Here is a 23,561-nt window from a genome sequence, read left to right as displayed (position 1 = left end):
AAGCTATGGTTGGGCACTTTGTTTATAAAGTTCTAAATATATGTATTCAAACATTTATTTGCCTTGACTCAGGATGTTCAACATTCCTTATTTTCAGACAGTCAGTTTCATATTTGGGATAATGCATTTGAATCATCATTTTTTCTTACCTTAAAAAATTTGACTCTTTTTTCCCTGTGGGCTGTTAGGCTCGCGGGGGCTGAAAATGCTTCATTTTATTGCGTCATTCTTGGCGCGGACTTTTTTGGCGCAAAAAATCTTTTCTGTTTCCGGCGTCATACGTGTCGCCGGAAGTTGCGTCATTTTTTTACGTCCTTTTGCGCCAAAAATGTCGGCGTTCCGGATGTGGCGTCATTTTTGGTGCCAAAAAGCATTTAGGCGCCAAATAATGTGGGCGTCTTATTTGGCGCTAAAAAATATGGGCGTCGCTTTTGTCTCCACATTATTTCAGTCTCATTTTTTCTTTGCTTCTGGTTGCTAGAAGCTTGTTTATTGGCATTTTTTCCCATTCCTGAAACTGTCATTTAAGGAATTTGATCAATTTTGCTTTTTATGTTGTTTTTTCTCTTACATATTGCAAGATGTCTCACGTTGCATCCGAGTCAGAAGATACTTCAGGAAAATCGCTGTCTAGTGCTGGAACTACCAAAGCTAAGTGTATCTGCTGTAAACTTTTGGTAGCTATTCCTCCGGCTGTTGTTTGTATTAATTGTCATGACAAACTTGTTAATGCAGATAATATTTCCTTTAGTAATGTACCATTGCCTGTTGCAGTTCCTTCAACATCTAAGGTGCAGAATGTTCCTGATAACATAAGAGATTTTGTTTCTGAATCCATCAAGAAGGCTATGTCTGTTATTTCTCCTTCTAGTAAACATAAAAAATCTTTTAAAACTTCTCTCTCTACAGATGAATTTTTAAATGAACATCATCATTCTGATTCTGATGACTCTTCTGGTTCAGAGGATTCTGTCTCAGAGATTGATGCTGATAAATCTTCATATTTATTTAAAATGGAATTTATTCGTTCTTACTTAAAGAAGTACTAATTGCTTTAGAAATCGAGGATTCTGGTCCTCTTGATACTAATTCTAAACGTTTAGATAAGGTCTTTAAATCTCCTGTGGTTATTCCAGAAGTTTTTCCTGTTCCTAATGCTATTTCTGAAGTAATTTCCAGAGAATGGGATAAATTGGGTAATTCATTTACTCCTTCTAAATGTTTTAAGCAATTATATCCTGTGCCGTCTGACAGATTAGAATTTTGGGACAAGATCCCTAAGGTTGATGGGGCTATTTCTACCCTTGCTAAACGTACTACTATTCCTACGTCAGATGGTACTTCGTTTAAGGATCATTTAGATAGGAAAATTGAATCCTTTCTAAGAAAAGCTTATCTGTGTTCAGGTAATCTTCTTAGACCTGCTATATCATTGGCTGATGTTGCTGCAGCTTCAACTTTTTGGTTGGAAACTTTAGCGCAACAAGTAACAGATCATGATTCTCATAATATTATTATTCTTCTTCAACATGCTAATAATTTTATCTGTGATGCCATTTTTGATATTATCAGAGTTGATGTCAGGTTTATGTCTCTAGCTATTTTAGCTAGAAGAGCTTTATGGCTTAAAACTTGGAATGCTGATATGGCTTCTAAATCAACTCTACTTTCCATTTCTTTCCAGGGTAACAAATTAGTTGGTTCTCAGTTGGATTCTATTATCTCAACTGTTACTGGTGGGAAAGGAACTTTTTTACCACAAGATAGAAAATCTAAGGGTAAAAACAGGGCTAATAATCGTTTTCGTTCCTTTCGTTTCAACAAAGAACAAAAGCCTGATCCTTCATCCTCAGGAGCAGTTTCAGTTTGTAAACCATCTCCAGTCTGGAATAAATCCAAGCCTTCTAGAAAGGCAAAGCCAGCTTCTAAGTCCACATGAAGGTGCGGCCCTCATTCCAGCTCAGCTGGTAGGGGGCAGGTTACGTTTTTTCAAAGAAATTTGGATCAATTCTGTTCCCAATCTTTGGATTCAGAACATTGTTTCAGAAGGGTACAGAATTGGTTTCAAGATGAGACCTCCTGCAAAGAGATTTTTTCTTTCCTGTGTCCCAGTAAATCCAGTGAAAGCTCAAGCATTTCTGAATTGTGTTTCAGATCTAGAGTTGGCTGGAGTAATTATGCCAGTTCCAGTTCTGGAACAGGGGATGGGGTTTTATTCAAATCTCTTCATTGTACCAAAGAAGGAGAATTCCTTCAGACCAGTTCTGGATCTAAAAATATTGAATCGTTATGTAAGGATACCAACGTTCAAAATGGTAACTATAAGGACTATCTTGCCTTTTGTTCAGCAAGGGCATTATATGTCCACAATAGATTTACAGGATGCTTATCTGCATATTCCGATTCATCCAGATCATTATCAGTTCCTGAGATTCTCTTTTCTGGACAAGCATTACCAGTTTGTGGCTCTGCCGTTTGGCCTAGCTACAGCTCCAAGAATTTTTACAAAGGTTCTCGGTGCCCTTCTGTCTGTAATCAGAGAACAGGGTATTGTGGTATTTCCTTATTTGGACGATATCTTGGTACTTGCTCAGTCTTTACATTTAGCAGAATCTCATACGAACCGACTTGTGTTGTTTCTTCAAGATCATGGTTGGAGGATCAATTCACCAAAAAGTTCATTGATTCCTCAGACAAGGGTAACCTTTCTGGGTTTCCAGATAGATTCAGTGTCCATGACTCTGTCTTTAACATACAAGAGACGTCTAAAATTGATTTCAGCTTGTCGAAACCTTCAGTCACAATCATTCCCTTCGGTAGCCTTATGCATGGAAATTCTAGGTCTTATGACTGCTGCATCGGACGCGATCCCCTTTGCTCATTTTCACATGCGACCTCTTCAGCTCTGTATGCTGAATCAATGGTGCAAGGATTACACAAAGATATCTCAATTAATAGCTTTAAAACCGATTTACGACACTCTCTAACGTGGTGTACAGATCACCATCGTTTAATTTAGGGGGCTTCTTTTGTGCTTCCGACCTGGACTATAATTTCAACAGATGCAAGTCTCACAGTTTGGGGAGCTGTGTGGGGATCTCTGATGGCACAAGGAGTTTGGGAATCTCAGGAGGTGAGATTACCGATCAATATTTTGGAACTCCGTGCAATTTTCAGAGCTCTTCAGTCTTGGCCTCTTCTAAGAGAGAATCGTTCATTTGTTTTCAGACAGACAATGTCACAACTGTGGCATACATCAATCATCAAGGAGGGACTCACAGTCCTCTGGCTATGAAAGAAGTATCTCGAATTTTGGTTTGGGCGGAATCCAGCTCCTGTCTAATCTCTGCGGTTCATATCCCAGGTATAGACAATTGGGAAGCGGATTATCTCAGTCGCCAAACGTTGCATCCGGGCGAATGGTCTCTTCACCCAGAGGTATTTCTTCAGATTGTTCAAATGTGGGAGCTTCCAGAAATAGATCTGATGGCCTCTCATCTAAACAAGAAACTTCCCAGGTATCTGTCCAGATCCCGGGATCCTCAGGCGGAAGCAGTGGATGCATTATCACTTCCTTGGAAGTATCATCCTGCCTATATCTTTCCGCCTCTAGTTCTTCTTCCAAGAGTAATCTCCAAGATTCTGAAGGAATGCTCGTTTGTTCTGCTGGTAGCTCTGGCATGGCCTCACAGGTTTTGGTATGCGCATCTTGTCCGGATGGCCTCTTGCCATCCGTGGACTCTTCCGCTACGACCAGACCTTCTGTCGCAAGGTCCTTTTTTCCATCAGGATCTCAAATCCTTAAATTTAAAGGTATGGAGATTGAACGCTTGATTCTTGGTCAAAGAGGTTTCTCTGACTCTGTGATTAATACTATGTTACAGGCTCGTAAATCTGTTTCCAGAGAGATATATTATAGAGTCTGGAAGACTTATATTTCTTGGTGTCTTTCTCATCATTTTTCTTGGCATTCTTTTAGAATTCAGAGAATTTTACAGTTTCTTCAGGATGGTTTAGATAAAGGTTTATCCGCAAGTTCTTTGAAAGGACAAATCTCTGCTCTTTCAGTTCTTTTTCACAGAAAGATTGCTAATCTTCCTGATATTCATTGTTTTGTACAAGCTTTGGTTCGTATAAAACCTGTCATTAAGTCAATTTCTCCTCCTTGGAGTTTGAATTTGGTTCTGGGGGCTCTTCAAGCTCCTCCTTTTGAACCTATGCATTCTTTGGACATTAAATTACTTTCTTGGAAAGTTTTGTTCCTTTTGGCGATCTCTTCTGCCAGAAGAGTCTCTGAATTATCTGCTCTTTCTTGTGAGTCTCCTTTTCTGATTTTTCATCAGGATAAGGCGGTGTTGCAAACTTCTTTTGAATTTTTACCTAAAGTTGTGAATTCCAACAACATTAGTAGAGAAATTGTGGTTCCTTCATTATGTCCTAATCCCAAGAATTCTAAGGAGAAATCGTTGCATTCTTTGGATGTTGTTAGAGCTTTGAAATATTATGTTGAAGCTACTAAGTCTTTCCGAAAGACTTCTAGTTTATGTGTTATCTTTTCCGGTTCTAGAAAAGGCCAGAAAGCTTCTGCCATTTCTTTGGCATCTTGGTTGAAATCTTTAATTCATCTTGCCTATGTTGAGTCGGGTAAAACTCCGCCTCAAAGGATTACAGCTCATTCTACTAGGTCAGTTTCTACTTCCTGGGCGTTTAGGAATGAAGCTTCGATTGATCAGATTTGCAAAGCAGCAACTTGGTCCTCTTTGCATACTTTTTCTAAATTCTACCATTTTGATGTATTTTCTTCTTCTGAAGCAGTTTTTGGTAGAAAAGTACTTCAGGCAGCGGTTTCAGTTTGAATATTCTGCTTATGTTTTTCATTAAACTTTATTTTGGGTGTGGATTATTTTCAGCAGGAATTGGCTGTCTTTATTTTATCCCTCCCTCTCTAGTGACTCTTGCGTGGAAAGATCCACATCTTGGGTAATCATAATCATAATTTATGTAAGAACTTACCTGATAAATTAATTTCTTTCATATTAGCAAGAGTCCATGAGGCCCACCCTTTTTTGTGGTGGTTATGATTTTTTTGTATAAAGCACAATTATTCCAATTCCTTATTGTATATGCTTTTGCACTTTTTTCTTATCACCCCACTTCTTGGCTATTCGTTAAACTGAATTGTGGGTGTGGTGAGGGGTGTATTTATAGGCATTTTGAGGTTTGGGAAACTTTGCCCCTCCTGGTAGGAATGTATATCCCATACGTCACTAGCTCATGGACTCTTGCTAATATGAAAGAAATGAATTTATCAGGTAAGTTCTTACATAAATTATGTTTTTCATGACTTACCTTTGTCTGGACACCCAGGAATATCCAAGACCTATGAACTAATCAAACGTATATTCTGGTGGCCACACTTGAAGCAAGACCTCCATTCCTATGTAACAAATTGTCATATTTGTTCAATAAAAAAGAAAGATCATAATAAACCTTTCGGTTTACTTTCGCCCTTACCAGTACCCGAAAAACCATGGTCCATGGTAGGAATGGACTTAATAGTGGAACTTCCCCCTTCTAACGGTTTTACTGCCATATTAGTAGTGATAGATCACCTGACCAAACTAGCTCACTTTATACCGTTAAAACAAAATCCAAATGCTCCCACAACTGCTAAACTATTCATGTCCCATTTCGTGAAACTACATGGTTTACCAACATCCATTGTGTCAGATCGTGGAACGCAGTTTACATCCAAATTCTGTAGAAACTTATGTATTCAACTAAAAATCTCTCCCAAATATTCAACAGCATTCTATCCTCAGACCAATGGTTTGACTGAAAGATTGAACCAAACCCTTGAACAATATCTCAGGTGTTACGTCTCTACACAGCAAGAGGATTGGTCAGATTGGCTTCCAATGGCAGAATTTGCCTACAACAACTCAGTTAATAGCTCAATGGGAGTATCACCTTTTTATGCCACCTACGGATATCATCCTGCTACCTTCCCAAACATGGATTCCTACTCCATTTCTCCAGCAGTCTTGGATTACTCTGCTAAAATCAAGAACACTTTGATGTTTTTACAAAACCAGCTAAAACCCAAAAAATATACTACGACAAGAAACGTGCAAAAGACTTCTTGTGATTTTCTAGCAGCTGCAACTAAAAGAAGGAGTTAATTGTTTGGCTTAACCTTTTCATATTATACCAACACAAGATAACAGATTGTTATTTTGAGTCTATCAGTTTCTCTGTTCATTAAACCCTGCTATTTATTTGCAAACCTCACTCTCTTGACATATTGAGTTGAGGAAAACGTGAATAGCTACATCCTATCTCTAAGTAAGCTGTTCCTATCAGTTGATAAGGTTGGAACATTACAGTGCCGCTCCGACTGCTACCACGCATGTCTGAAAATCACACAAACCTGCATATGGAAACATGAAGATTATTGGACAGTTGTATCTGTTCTTAAAGATCATTGCATGCATGCGTGTAGAGTGCTATTTACTTTTACATAATGTTTAGCCTGTCAGATGACATGCAATTTGTTTGGCTGGTAATAAAAAGATTACGGGGAATAAAAAATTTACTATCGAGTGGGGCCAGAGGGGGATCAATGCAGAGAACATACAGAGGGATATTGTGAATCATAGAAGGTACAAAATTAAAAAATTAAAAGACGTCAATAATCGTTATTTTTTATCTACTTTCAATTGGCACTTACTACTTTATCATCGTTTACCATCACTTTAATAATGAAACAAGCTAATAAAATGAACAGTTTTTTTTTTAAAGGAGTATATCCTTCATGTGGCAGCAATGGTTGTTTTAAAAACAGCAGATTTTAATTGCATGATGTAGATTTAAAATATTTTAGGTTAACATGTATGGTTTGCTTATTGTTTTTTCAAACAGTAAACCAAAAATGTTTTAATCTAAAAGGGTAAGCATGGCACATCTGTTTCGATATAAAATCAATTGATTGACTCTGAGCTATGTTATGTATGACTCAAATGTCAATATTTAGAGATTACTATGACCAGGCTATATTTAAGTATGACAAGCTCACTGCTATATTTTTAAAATGTGTTATAGATACAATAACGTTTAAAAATCTGAACATATATCAGTCCAACCAATACTTTTCATAACTGATTCAGATATAAAATACAATATTAAACAACATTCCAATTTAATTCATTTATTTATTTTCCTGAAATCAGTTTAAACTACTAAGCATATACACATATACATGTGTGGTTTTCACTTAGAGATCATCATATATTTTCGCACATGCGCGTGCAAGAAGAGATTATATTTTTTTGCACATGGGCGCAACTTCGCAAACACATTTAAATTGTAGATGACAAGTTGCGCATTTCTCAATACTATAGTAACAAATGGAAAGCGCTTACAACATATTTATGTGTGCTCACGCTCGAAAAGATTATGTTTTCAAGATGGAATACGCCATGTGTGGTTTTCACTTTATCAGGAATTAGCAAGCGCATTGAAAATGTAGATGACAAGATGGTCACTTCTCAATGCTGTATTTATAAATACAAAGAGCATAGACCTTTACATTAGACCTATCAATAATGCGTATGCAACAGGGTTAATGCTAAACTCTCCTAAAATTAGAACCACAATTAATGTGACAGTTTACCTTTATTTTGATTAACCTCAAACATGGATTTGACATGCAGTAAAGTCTTTAATCAATTTCATACGGGCAACAAATCACTTTTTTATTTTTGCATAATGTGCAATGTTATCATGTGTTATAATAAACTATAATGTAATTGTGAATTCTTAAATACATGATACTGTCAAGCTATGTAAACACATCTCAATGAAAAAGTGTCACCTCTATTGTTAATTCACACAGATACTTATTATACTGACCATATCCATTTGATCTATCCGTATTGTAGTTTTACAGTGTAATACATTTCTTATTTTCTTTTAAATAAAAAGCCACCATTGTAATGAATTGTGAATCTGAGCAGAATGGACACCACAAGCTATTTCACGTAAACAAACTGTTATATCCTTTAAATTCATCATACATGTTTTTGGTAAGAAAAAATGTCAGAAAAAAAAATATTTTTAATTTGCATTTTTTATACCATATATACATGTATGTTTCACATCAAAATATAACTTTGGTTTAAAATTCAAGAAAACAAAAATGTCTTATGAACTATATTTGAACAATGTTGTCATAAAATACAAGTCTCAATTCAAGAACTATGCAATGTATGTAAGAAATTTATGCATACATTATTTAATTAAAGGGACATTAACCCCATAACGACCAAGGATGTGCCAGGCACGTCCTACAAAAAACGGTTGTTAACGACCAAGGAAGTGCCTGGCACATCCTCTGGGGTTTTAAACGCTGGAAGCGATCGTGATCGCTTCCAGCCACTTTCAGCGTATTGCAGCGATGCCTCGATTTTGAGGCATCGTGCAATACCCTTTTTAAGCAACTGATGCAGAGAGAACCACTCTGTGGTCCTCTCTGCATCGGCTAGCAATGGTGCCGATCGTTGGAGGCGTGGTAAGGATAGCAGGGAGGCAGGTGGGCGGCCCATTACTGGAGCAGTTCCATTTTCAGATGCAGAGAAGTCCGGTTGCGAACAGGCGCAAGGGGGCAGGAGCGACCGCTACACTATGGAAATTTTTTATTGAAATGGAAGGAGGGAGAGGGGGAGGGATAAGTATTGGGAAATGGATCTGGGAAGGGGGAGGGAGTAGGGTATTGAGGGGGGCAGCTACACTACAGAAAAATTGGGTTTTATTTTTTTTATATAAAAAAGGCACAATTATTCCAATTCCTTATTGTATATGCTTTCGCACTTTTTTCTTATCACCCCACTTCTTGGCTATTCGTTAAACTGAATTGTGGGTGTGGTGAGGGGTGTATTTATAGGCATTTTGAGGTTTGGGAAACTTTGCCCCTCCTGGTAGGAATGTATATCCCATACGTCACTAGCTCATGGACTCTTGCTAATATGAAAGAAATGAATTTATCAGGTAAGTTCTTACATAAATTATGTTTTTCATGACTTACCTTTGTCTGGACACCCAGGAATATCCAAGACCTATGAACTAATCAAACGTATATTCTGGTGGCCACACTTGAAGCAAGACCTCCATTCCTATGTAACAAATTGTCATATTTGTTCAATAAAAAAGAAAGATCATAATAAACCTTTCGGTTTACTTTCGCCCTTACCAGTACCCGAAAAACCATGGTCCATGGTAGGAATGGACTTAATAGTGGAACTTCCCCCTTCTAACGGTTTTACTGCCATATTAGTAGTGATAGATCACCTGACCAAACTAGCTCACTTTATACCGTTAAAACAAAATCCAAATGCTCCCACAACTGCTAAACTATTCATGTCCCATTTCGTGAAACTACATGGTTTACCAACATCCATTGTGTCAGATCGTGGAACGCAGTTTACATCCAAATTCTGTAGAAACTTATGTATTCAACTAAAAATCTCTCCCAAATATTCAACAGCATTCTATCCTCAGACCAATGGTTTGACTGAAAGATTGAACCAAACCCTTGAACAATATCTCAGGTGTTACGTCTCTACACAGCAAGAGGATTGGTCAGATTGGCTTCCAATGGCAGAATTTGCCTACAACAACTCAGTTAATAGCTCAATGGGAGTATCACCTTTTTATGCCACCTACGGATATCATCCTGCTACCTTCCCAAACATGGATTCCTACTCCATTTCTCCAGCAGTCTTGGATTACTCTGCTAAAATCAAGAACACTTTGATGTTTTTACAAAACCAGCTAAAACCCAAAAAATATACTACGACAAGAAACGTGCAAAAGACTTCTTGTGATTTTCTAGCAGCTGCAACTAAAAGAAGGAGTTAATTGTTTGGCTTAACCTTTTCATATTATACCAACACAAGATAACAGATTGTTATTTTGAGTCTATCAGTTTCTCTGTTCATTAAACCCTGCTATTTATTTGCAAACCTCACTCTCTTGACATATTGAGTTGAGGAAAACGTGAATAGCTACATCCTATCTCTAAGTAAGCTGTTCCTATCAGTTGATAAGGTTGGAACATTACAGTGCCGCTCCGACTGCTACCACGCATGTCTGAAAATCACACAAACCTGCATATGGAAACATGAAGATTATTGGACAGTTGTATCTGTTCTTAAAGATCATTGCATGCATGCGTGTAGAGTGCTATTTACTTTTACATAATGTTTAGCCTGTCAGATGACATGCAATTTGTTTGGCTGGTAATAAAAAGATTACGGGGAATAAAAAATTTACTATCGAGTGGGGCCAGAGGGGGATCAATGCAGAGAACATACAGAGGGATATTGTGAATCATAGAAGGTACAAAATTAAAAAATTAAAAGACGTCAATAATCGTTATTTTTTATCTACTTTCAATTGGCACTTACTACTTTATCATCGTTTACCATCACTTTAATAATGAAACAAGCTAATAAAATGAACAGTTTTTTTTTTAAAGGAGTATATCCTTCATGTGGCAGCAATGGTTGTTTTAAAAACAGCAGATTTTAATTGCATGATGTAGATTTAAAATATTTTAGGTTAACATGTATGGTTTGCTTATTGTTTTTTCAAACAGTAAACCAAAAATGTTTTAATCTAAAAGGGTAAGCATGGCACATCTGTTTCGATATAAAATCAATTGATTGACTCTGAGCTATGTTATGTATGACTCAAATGTCAATATTTAGAGATTACTATGACCAGGCTATATTTAAGTATGACAAGCTCACTGCTATATTTTTAAAATGTGTTATAGATACAATAACGTTTAAAAATCTGAACATATATCAGTCCAACCAATACTTTTCATAACTGATTCAGATATAAAATACAATATTAAACAACATTCCAATTTAATTCATTTATTTATTTTCCTGAAATCAGTTTAAACTACTAAGCATATACACATATACATGTGTGGTTTTCACTTAGAGATCATCATATATTTTCGCACATGCGCGTGCAAGAAGAGATTATATTTTTTTGCACATGGGCGCAACTTCGCAAACACATTTAAATTGTAGATGACAAGTTGCGCATTTCTCAATACTATAGTAACAAATGGAAAGCGCTTACAACATATTTATGTGTGCTCACGCTCGAAAAGATTATGTTTTCAAGATGGAATACGCCATGTGTGGTTTTCACTTTATCAGGAATTAGCAAGCGCATTGAAAATGTAGATGACAAGATGGTCACTTCTCAATGCTGTATTTATAAATACAAAGAGCATAGACCTTTACATTAGACCTATCAATAATGCGTATGCAACAGGGTTAATGCTAAACTCTCCTAAAATTAGAACCACAATTAATGTGACAGTTTACCTTTATTTTGATTAACCTCAAACATGGATTTGACATGCAGTAAAGTCTTTAATCAATTTCATACGGGCAACAAATCACTTTTTTATTTTTGCATAATGTGCAATGTTATCATGTGTTATAATAAACTATAATGTAATTGTGAATTCTTAAATACATGATACTGTCAAGCTATGTAAACACATCTCAATGAAAAAGTGTCACCTCTATTGTTAATTCACACAGATACTTATTATACTGACCATATCCATTTGATCTATCCGTATTGTAGTTTTACAGTGTAATACATTTCTTATTTTCTTTTAAATAAAAAGCCACCATTGTAATGAATTGTGAATCTGAGCAGAATGGACACCACAAGCTATTTCACGTAAACAAACTGTTATATCCTTTAAATTCATCATACATGTTTTTGGTAAGAAAAAATGTCAGAAAAAAAAATATTTTTAATTTGCATTTTTTATACCATATATACATGTATGTTTCACATCAAAATATAACTTTGGTTTAAAATTCAAGAAAACAAAAATGTCTTATGAACTATATTTGAACAATGTTGTCATAAAATACAAGTCTCAATTCAAGAACTATGCAATGTATGTAAGAAATTTATGCATACATTATTTAATTAAAGGGACATTAACCCCATAACGACCAAGGATGTGCCAGGCACGTCCTACAAAAAACGGTTGTTAACGACCAAGGAAGTGCCTGGCACATCCTCTGGGGTTTTAAACGCTGGAAGCGATCGTGATCGCTTCCAGCCACTTTCAGGGTATTGCAGCGATGCCTCGATTTTGAGGCATCGTGCAATACCCTTTTTAAGCAACTGATGCAGAGAGAACCACTCTGTGGTCCTCTCTGCATCGGCTAGCAATGGTGCCGATCGTTGGAGGCGTGGTAAGGATAGCAGGGAGGCAGGTGGGCGGCCCATTACTGGAGCAGTTCCATTTTCAGATGCAGAGAAGTCCGGTTGCGAACAGGCGCAAGGGGGCAGGAGCGACCGCTACACTATGGAAATTTTTTATTGAAATGGAAGGAGGGAGAGGGGGAGGGATAAGTATTGGGAAATGGATCTGGGAAGGGGGAGGGAGTAGGGTATTGAGGGGGGCAGCTACACTACAGAAAAATTGGGTTTTATTTTTTTTATATAAAAAAGGCACAATTATTCCAATTCCTTATTGTATATGCTTTCGCACTTTTTTCTTATCACCCCACTTCTTGGCTATTCGTTAAACTGAATTGTGGGTGTGGTGAGGGGTGTATTTATAGGCATTTTGAGGTTTGGGAAACTTTGCCCCTCCTGGTAGGAATGTATATCCCATACGTCACTAGCTCATGGACTCTTGCTAATATGAAAGAAATGAATTTATCAGGTAAGTTCTTACATAAATTATGTTTTTCATGACTTACCTTTGTCTGGACACCCAGGAATATCCAAGACCTATGAACTAATCAAACGTATATTCTGGTGGCCACACTTGAAGCAAGACCTCCATTCCTATATAACAAATTGTCATATTTGTTCAATAAAAAAGAAAGATCATAATAAACCTTTCGGTTTACTTTCGCCCTTACCAGTACCCGAAAAACCATGGTCCATGGTAGGAATGGACTTAATAGTGGAACTTCCCCCTTCTAACGGTTTTACTGCCATATTAGTAGTGATAGATCACCTGACCAAACTAGCTCACTTTATACCGTTAAAACAAAATCCAAATGCTCCCACAACTGCTAAACTATTCATGTCCCATTTCGTGAAACTACATGGTTTACCAACATCCATTGTGTCAGATCGTGGAACGCAGTTTACATCCAAATTCTGTAGAAACTTATGTATTCAACTAAAAATCTCTCCCAAATATTCAACAGCATTCTATCCTCAGACCAATGGTTTGACTGAAAGATTGAACCAAACCCTTGAACAATATCTCAGGTGTTACGTCTCTACACAGCAAGAGGATTGGTCAGATTGGCTTCCAATGGCAGAATTTGCCTACAACAACTCAGTTAATAGCTCAATGGGAGTATCACCTTTTTATGCCACCTACGGATATCATCCTGCTACCTTCCCAAACATGGATTCCTACTCCATTTCTCCAGCAGTCTTGGATTACTCTGCTAAAATCAAGAACACTTTGATGTTTTTACAAAACCAGCTAAAACCCAAAAAATATACTACGACAAGAAACGTGCAAAAGACTTCTTGTGATTTTCTAGCAGCTGCAACTAAAAGAAGGAGTTAATTGTTTGGCTTAACCTTTTCATATTATACCAACACAAGATAACAGATTGTTATTTTGAGTCTATCAGTTTCTCTGTTCATTAAACCCTGCTATTTATTTGCAAACCTCACTCTCTTGACATATTGAGTTGAGGAAAACGTGAATAGCTACATCCTATCTCTAAGTAAGCTGTTCCTATCAGTTGATAAGGTTGGAACATTACAGTGCCGCTCCGACTGCTACCACGCATGTCTGAAAATCACACAAACCTGCATATGGAAACATGAAGATTATTGGACAGTTGTATCTGTTCTTAAAGATCATTGCATGCATGCGTGTAGAGTGCTATTTACTTTTACATAATGTTTAGCCTGTCAGATGACATGCAATTTGTTTGGCTGGTAATAAAAAGATTACGGGGAATAAAAAATTTACTATCGAGTGGGGCCAGAGGGGGATCAATGCAGAGAACATACAGAGGGATATTGTGAATCATAGAAGGTACAAAATTAAAAAATTAAAAGACGTCAATAATCGTTATTTTTTATCTACTTTCAATTGGCACTTACTACTTTATCATCGTTTACCATCACTTTAATAATGAAACAAGCTAATAAAGTGAACAGTTTTTTTTTTAAAGGAGTATATCCTTCATGTGGCAGCAATGGTTGTTTTAAAAACAGCAGATTTTAATTGCATGATGTAGATTTAAAATATTTTAGGTTAACATGTATGGTTTGCTTATTGTTTTTTCAAACAGTAAACCAAAAATGTTTTAATCTAAAAGGGTAAGCATGGCACATCTGTTTCGATATAAAATCAATTGATTGACTCTGAGCTATGTTATGTATGACTCAAATGTCAATATTTAGAGATTACTATGACCAGGCTATATTTAAGTATGACAAGCTCACTGCTATATTTTTAAAATGTGTTATAGATACAATAACATTTAAAAATCTGAACATATATCAGTCCAACCAATACTTTTCATAACTGATTCAGATATAAAATACAATATTAAACAACATTCCAATTTAATTCATTTATTTATTTTCCTGAAATCAGTTTAAACTACTAAGCATATACACATATACATGTGTGGTTTTCACTTAGAGATCATCATATATTTTCGCACATGCGCGTGCAAGAAGAGATTATATTTTTTTGCACATGGGCGCAACTTCGCAAACACATTTAAATTGTAGATGACAAGTTGCGCATTTCTCAATACTATAGTAACAAATGGAAAGCGCTTACAACATATTTATGTGTGCTCACGCTCGAAAAGATTATGTTTTCAAGATGGAATACGCCATGTGTGGTTTTCACTTTATCAGGAATTAGCAAGCGCATTGAAAATGTAGATGACAAGATGGTCACTTCTCAATGCTGTATTTATAAATACAAAGAGCATAGACCTTTACATTAGACCTATCAATAATGCGTATGCAACAGGGTTAATGCTAAACTCTCCTAAAATTAGAACCACAATTAATGTGACAGTTTACCTTTATTTTGATTAACCTCAAACATGGATTTGACATGCAGTAAAGTCTTTAATCAATTTCATACGGGCAACAAATCACTTTTTTATTTTTGCATAATGTGCAATGTTATCATGTGTTATAATAAACTATAATGTAATTGTGAATTCTTAAATACATGATACTGTCAAGCTATGTAAACACATCTCAATGAAAAAGTGTCACCTCTATTGTTAATTCACACAGATACTTATTATACTGACCATATCCATTTGATCTATCCGTATTGTAGTTTTACAGTGTAATACATTTCTTATTTTCTTTTAAATAAAAAGCCACCATTGTAATGAATTGTGAATCTGAGCAGAATGGACACCACAAGCTATTTCACGTAAACAAACTGTTATATCCTTTAAATTCATCATACATGTTTTTGGTAAGAAAAAATGTCAGAAAAAAAAATATTTTTAATTTGCATTTTTTATACCATATATACATGTATGTTTCACATCAAAATATAACTTTGGTTTAAAATTCAAGAAAACAAAAATGTCTTATGAACTGTATTTGAACAATGTTGTCATAAAATACAAGTCTCAATTCAAGAACTATGCAATGTATGTAAGAAATTTATGCATACATTATTTAATTAAAGGGACATTAACCCCATAACGACCAAGGATGTGCCAGGCACGTCCTACAAAAAACGGTTGTTAACGACCAAGGAAGTGCCTGGCACATCCTCTGGGGTTTTAAACGCTGGAAGCGATCGTGATCGCTTCCAGCCACTTTCAGGGTATTGCAGCGATGCCTCGATTTTGAGGCATCGTGCAATACCCTTTTTAAGCAACTGATGCAGAGAGAACCACTCTGTGGTCCTCTCTGCATCGGCTAGCAATGGTGCCGATCGTTGGAGGCGTGGTAAGGATAGCAGGGAGGCAGGTGGGCGGCCCATTACTGGAGCAGTTCCATTTTCAGATGCAGAGAAGTCCGGTTGCGAACAGGCGCAAGGGGGCAGGAGCGACCGCTACACTATGGAAATTTTTTATTGAAATGGAAGGAGGGAGAGGGGGAGGGATAAGTATTGGGAAATGGATCTGGGAAGGGGGAGGGAGTAGGGTATTGAGGGGGGCAGCTACACTACAGAAAAATTGGGTTTTATTTTTTTTATATAAAAAAGGCCAATTTTTTTAGCAAACTGGGTACTGGCAGATAGCTGCCACTACCCAAGATGGCAGAAAATAGGTAGAGAGGGGAGGGTTAGAGAGCTGTTTGGGGGGTTCAGGGAGGTTGGGGGCTAAGGGGGAATCCAACATTGTAGAATATATTTAAAAAATTTAATAATAATAATAATAAAAATAATAAAAGCCTTTTATTTTGGTACTGGCAGACTTTCTGCCAGTACTTAAGATGGTGGTGACAATTGTGAGGTGGGGAGGGAAGAGAGCTGTTTGAGGTGGGAGGCTGATCTCTACACTAAAGCTAAAATTAGGGTTGCCACCTTCAATACAGAAAAATAAGGGACGCCTGCCGCAGCGGGGGCCACACCCCTTATGGCCATAATGACCACAGACCCAATGACGGTCATATTCCACACAGCCATTGGCTGCATATTCCAGTGACCTATTATAACTGTCCCTAATTGATCACAGCAGAGAAGGTAAGTTACAACATGGCAGCGCCCATTGTTTTATAGACATTAAAACTTTACACTTATTTTGTCACTGTTTAAACAACTAATGAAACTTTAAAAAATACATCCATGTTATTCTCAGACTAATCTTTTCATTGAATGCATAATTATATCTAACATTTATTTAGTCTTTAATGTCCCTTTAAGGCTCTTCTGTGCCAAAAAAGAATAGTACACACGTCTTATATCCTTGCTCACTCCTCAAGCACCCCCCTCTTGTGCTTATCAACAACATTCACTACAAATGTAAAGATCTCTAAGATTAGCTAAATGTTCCAAATTCTTATGTTATTTTATGAAAACTATTCACTATAGCATGGCATACCTCTAAATGAACTAACTCTGCATAATAGCATCAAAGTGAAGAAATCTCATAGTAAGGATCTTTGAATTCTTAAGGAAATCTCTTAACCCCCAAAATGTTTGTCATGCATTCTTACAAACTTCTCTTTGGTTTTTCCACCAAGCTTCTATTTTTTTGCCCACTAACCTCTCTCACTTCTTCCCATGGTCTTTTTGCTGCCATTCTTGAAAAGTTAAAAAAAAAAACAACAACAAAACAATCCCTCACTAATTCCTCTTAAACTGACTGGAAGCTTTCACTCTCCATCAATGCTTCTCCCATATTCTCGGTCTCCCTTCCTCACCATTGATACTTTCAGAATGAATATCTGAATGAATGGTGTGACATTTGATATAGTAATTGTTGCCAAAGAGGATAATTTAGGGAAAGGTGGCTATGGATATAGTTGAATTCTGATGTAGAAGGGTTTCTTAGTTTCTCTTACCCTTAGTCTCACAACCTTACTGTCTAGTCTCTATGGTCATCCAATTATCTCTTCAAATTTTGACGTCTCACTCCCTCACCCATTTAGTCTCTAAAACACAGCATTTTCTTAATTCACAAAAGTATCCACTTCTTCTACCCCAGTCTCTCCCAATTTCCTCCATCACTCTCCCTGTTCCGCAGTTTTCACACCCTCAACCACATTCCTGTTTTCCACTTTTACTCTCTCTCATTCCTGACTTATGTCTACAATTCGTCACTCTTTCTCCAATAACTTTCTTCAATAACCCCCCTCTGATAATTCTCACCTTACTCGTTCAGTTCTCACTTTCCCCACTAAATAATACATCTTTCCAATCTGACAATTATTTATCCTACCAGTTCTCCTTTTCCATGAACGCAATTCATCAATTTCTTCTATTTAACATCGATTTCACTTTCATTCTCTCTAAATTACTTTATCCGCATTATTTCTTTAATCATCTCTTCTAATACTCCCTACTTTCAATCTCTCACTGTCTCGATCTCAGCTGTTTAACATTTGTTGCCCACCCTTAATGCCCCCTGCACTTTAGAAGCACTGCTCTCGATCTCTGGACATTTTTTTATTGCTACCAAAAGTTGTTCTGCCATTGTCCGCAATTCCTTAATATTGTCACGCGCTCCCATCTTCGTCTCAATCATCTCTCATTTTCTTCCTTATATCTCTTACATCAATCTCTTCCCCAGCACGCACCTGAATCCCGGCTTCACACCACCAGTTCCATGTTGGCAATGCAAACCTGACTGTCACAATACAGCACACCAGCCCTCCCCCATGTCCAAAGCTCCTCTGCTAACACCGGATATCGAGGTGGCCCCGGGACCATAGAGATAGATGGAACACCATAGAGTTGCTGCAAGCTCAGTGACAGCGAAGCGCAGAGCGTCTGTTTCCCCTGGGAACCAACTAGTGCGGAAACATGCAGAGTACCGCCAGAAACTAACCATAGAGTGCGACGGTAGGGCTGTAGTTACATCAGATCCTGAAGTTAGAAGTGTGAGTTATCTGTATTGTGCCTGAAATAACGCGGATCCCCAGAGCACTTCCAAGTTCCATGCCTCATACCTATCACTACAAAAATACAGGACAAACCCCGTCCCGTATTGATTCAAAATGGGACACAATATTTTCTGCTCAAATACGGGATGATTCCGTATTTTAAGGGAAGGGTGGCAACTCTAGCTTAAATTAACCCTACAAGCTACCTAATTAACCCCTTCACTGCTGGGCATAACACGTGTGGTGCACAGAGGCATTTAGCGGCGTTCTAGTTACCAAAAAGCAATGCCAAAGCCATATTTGTTTGCTAGTTCTGAACAAAGAGGATGCCAGAGAAGCATTTACAACCATTAGTGCCATAATTGCACAAGCTGTTTGTAAATAATTTCAGTGAGAAACCTAAAGTTTGTGAAAAAGTTAATGATTGTTTTTTGTTTTTTTTATCGCATTTGGCGGTGAAATGGTGGCATGAAATATACCAAAATGGGCCTAGATCAATACTTTGGGTTGTCTACTTAAAACAATTTATACATGTCAATGGATATTCAGGGATTCCTGACAGATATCAGTGTTACACCATAACTAGCGCTAATTTTGAAAAAAAAAAAAAATGGTTTGGAAATAGCAAAGTGCTAATTTGTACTTATTGCCCTATAACTTGGAAAAAGCAAAGAACATGTAAACATTGGGTATTTCTAAACTCAGGACAAAATTTAGAAACTTTTTAGCATGGGTGTTTTTTGGTGGTTGTAGATGTGTATCAGATTTTGGGGGTCAAATTTAAAAAAATGTGTTTTTTTCAATTTTTTTCATGATATTTTATAATTTTTTTATGCTAAATTAAATAATGGTATCTTTAGAAAGTCCATTTAATGGCGAGAAAAATGGTATATAAAATGTGTGCTAAACACAAACACCGCAAAAATGTAAAAACAGCCTTGGTACTTAACGGTAAGAAAATGGTCTGGTCACTAAGAGGTTAAAAAGATATTCCAGTCAAAATTTAAATGCACATAGATGAATTACATCTTTTAATAGAAACATATTTGCAATATACAGGTATTGGCAAAAATGCTTCTAGTAAAAGTTATAACTGTTTTAGTGTTAACATTTTTCTCTGCACGTGCATGTGAGGCATAACTAGATATTCTCTGTGCACCAATATTTTAAATACTACAGCTGCTCATTGAGCCAGTTGGGCTTTTATCATGTCAGCAATGAACAAATTGAGTCATTACCAGATGATACAAGCACCTTAAGCTCTCTGAGCAAGTGCTGTGCTTAAAATGCTGGTGCACGGTGCATTCTTAAATACACTTTTAAACCAGCTATAGTTTTTACTAGAAGCATTCTTGCTAATACATGTATATTGCAAAAATGCTTCTATTCAAAACTCAAATGCATCCATGTGGATTCCAATTTTGGCTGGAATGTCCCTTTAATAAAGGACCACTAAACATAGTAGAATAGCATAATTACTAAATGCATAATAAAAAGCAAAAGAGAAAGCACTTTTTTTAAATTTCACATGAGTAGTAGATTTCTTTGACAATTTTTAAAGTTTAGTTTTAATTCCCTCCCACAGCATCATGTGACAACCATCATCCAATCACAAAATGCATATACTTATATTCTGTGAATCTTGTACATGCACTGTAGTAGCTGGTGCCTCAGAGAGTGTGTATATATAAATATTTTGCACATTTAGATAATGGAAGTGAATTGGAAAGTTGTTTAAAATTGTCTGCTCTTTCTGAATCATGAAAGTTTAATTTTGACTTGAGTGTCCCATGTTCATAATAAGTGTTAAAAAAAAAATAACCGCCCACAATAAGTATGTAAAAAACTAACTAAAATTATTAACCCCTAAATACGCAAAAACTAACATCACAAACTACCTAATACATCTATTAACCCCTAATCCGCAACCCCCCACAAAGCATTAAACCTAATTTACCTATTAACTCCAAAACCGCCAACACCCACAACGCAAAAAAATTATTTCTTTCATGTAATTGGCAAGAGTCCATGAGCTAGTGACGTATGGGATATACAATCCTACCAGGAGGGGCAAAGTTTCCCAAACCTCAAAATGCCTATAAATACACCCCTCACCACACCCACAATTCAGTTTTACAAACTTTTCCTTCTATGGAGGTGGTGAAGTAAGTTTGTGCTAGATTTCTACGTTGATATGCGCTTCTCAGCATGCTGAAGCACGGTTCCTCTCAGAGTGCAGTGAATGACAGAGGGATGTGAAGGGAGTATTACCTATTGAATGCAATGGTCATCCTAACAGGGATCTATTTCATAGGTTCTCTGTTATCGGTCGTAGAGATTCATCTCCTACCTCCCTTTTCAGATCGATGATATACTCTTATATACCACTACCTCTGCTGATTCTCGTTTCAGTACTGGTTTGGCTATCTACTTTATGTAGATGAGTGTCTTTTGGTAAGTATGTTTTCCTTTTATTTAAGACACTCTCAGCTATGGTTTGGCACTTTATATGTAAAGTTCTAAATATAATGTTTGTAATTATATTTGCCATGATTCAGGTTAATCAGTATATTTCCTTCTTACAGACTGTCAGTTTCATTTTGGGAAATAAATATATAAAAAAAAAAAAAAAAAAAAAACTTCTTACCTGAAAATTTTCAAATTGACTCTCTTTTCTAAATTGCGGGCTGTTAGGCTCACAGGAGCGCAAAATGCTATAATTTATTGCGTCATTCTTGGCGCGAGACTTTTTTGGCGCGAGAATTACGTTTGTTGACGTAATTTCGTCATTTCCGGCGTCTTAGTTGTCGCCGAGAGTTTTCACGTAGTTCCCTCTCTAGTGACTCTTGCGTGGAGTTCCACATCTTGGGTATTTGCTATCCCATACGTCACTAGCTCATGGACTCTTGCCAATTACATGAAAGAAAACATTTTGAATGAAAGAAAACCTTTTTATGGTGGTTATGATTTTTTTGTATAAAGCACAATTATTCCAATTCCTTGTTGATGCTTTCGCTCCTTTCTTATCACCCCACTTCTTGGCTATTCGTTAAACTGAATTGTGGGTGTGGTGGGGGGTGTATTTATAGGCATTTTGAGGTTTGGGAAGGTAGGAATGTATATTCTTACATAAATTATGTTTTAATGACTAAGCCCCCTAACCTAACACCCCCTAAATTAACCCCTTATTTACATAAAAAATAAATTACTACATTTCAATTAAAATAAAAAATCCTAACAGTACTTAAAAAAATAAAGAAAACTAAGTTTAACATTACAGAAAATAAAAAAAGGCTAACATTACAAAAAATAATAAACTACATTATCCAAAAAAAATAAATTAAACCTAATCTGTATGAAAATAAAAAGCCCCCCAAAATAAAAACACCCCCTAATCTAAGAATAAACTACCAAAAGCCCTTAAAAGGGCTTTTTGTAGGGCATTGCCCTAAAGAAATCAACTCTTTTACATTAAAAATATACTAAGCCCCCTCTAACATTAAAACCCCCCACCCACCAAACCCCCCAAAATAAAAAAAAACTAACACTAATAAACCTAAACTACCCATTGCCCCTAAAGGGGCATTTGTATGGGCTTTGCCCTTAAATGGGCATTCAGCTATTTTTCAAATTGCCCAAAAAACCTAATTCAAAAATAAATTAAAAAATAACACTAAAGCCCCAAATAGGTACTCACGGTTCCTGAAGTCCGGGGAGAAGGTCTTTTTCCAGGCGGGTCCATCATCTTCATCTACAGCAAAGGTGGCACGGAGCAGAGATACGGAGCGGTGTTCCCAGGTGTGGGGATCCTCCGTGGGGGCGATCTTTGGCGGTGGTCCCCTGCGGCGGCGCTCCTTGGTGGCGTGGAGGTTCCTCTTCTGCCGCACACTGAAGATTAAATGCAAGATACCCCATATTTATTGGGGTATCTTGCATTCCTATTGGCTGATATTTTAAAATCAGCCAATAGGATGAGAGCTAATGAAATCTTATTGGCTGATTTGAACAGCCAATAGGATTTCAGTAGCTCTGATCCAATTGGCTGATTTCAAAATTTCAGCCAATAGGAATGCAAGGTACCCCAAATTGATTGCGGTACCTTGCATTCAATCTTCAGTCTACGACGGACATCGGATGAAGTGGAGCCTAGGACTGCCGCTGAGGATCCAGGCATCGGGAACACAGCTCTGCACTTCCGCTCTGCGCCACCTTCACTCTGGATGAAGATATGATGGATCTGTCTGGAAGAAGACCTTCTCCGCCGGACTTCAGGAACTATGAGTAGCTATTTGGGGCTTAGTGTTAGATTTTTTTTTTTTGGGGGGGGGGGGTTATGTTTATGATTAGGGATTTGGGCAATTCAAAAAGAGCTGATTGCCCTTTTAAGGACAGTAAAATAGCTGAAAGCCCTTTTAAGGGCAATGCCCATATAAATGCCCCTTTAGGGGCAATGGGTAGTTTAGTTTTTTTTAGTGTTAGTTTTTTTATTTTGAGGGGTTTGGTGGGTGGGGTTTTTTTTACTGTTAGGGGGGATTTAGTATTTTTCAGAGGTAAAAGAGCTGTTTAACTTAGGGCGATGCCCTAAAAAAGGCCCTTTTAAGGGCTATTGGTAGTTTAGTATTATATTAGGGGGTGTTTTTATTTTGGGGGGATTTTTTATTTTTATAGGGGTATTAGTTTAGGTTTAATTTTTTTATTTTGGATAGCTTTGTTTATATTTTTCTTTAATTTTAGTTTTGTTTTTTTTGTTGAAAATTTAGCTTGGGGGTTGTATTTTTTAAACATAGACTGCCCTCTGGGCAGGCTTATCGCCTAGTGTATTAATAATACACTTTAGCATTGACTTTATCCTATTGCTTTTTATAAACATAATGAGATATTACAATGTACAATGTATTGGATTAGGAGAGCAAGTGTGTGCACAT

The sequence above is a fragment of the Bombina bombina genome, chromosome 4 (genome assembly GCF_027579735.1).
Source record: "Bombina bombina isolate aBomBom1 chromosome 4, aBomBom1.pri, whole genome shotgun sequence".
NCBI lineage: Eukaryota > Metazoa > Chordata > Amphibia > Anura > Bombinatoridae > Bombina > Bombina bombina.
The sequence above is the reverse complement of the archived record's forward strand: the minus strand, read 5'-3'. Positions refer to the sequence as shown.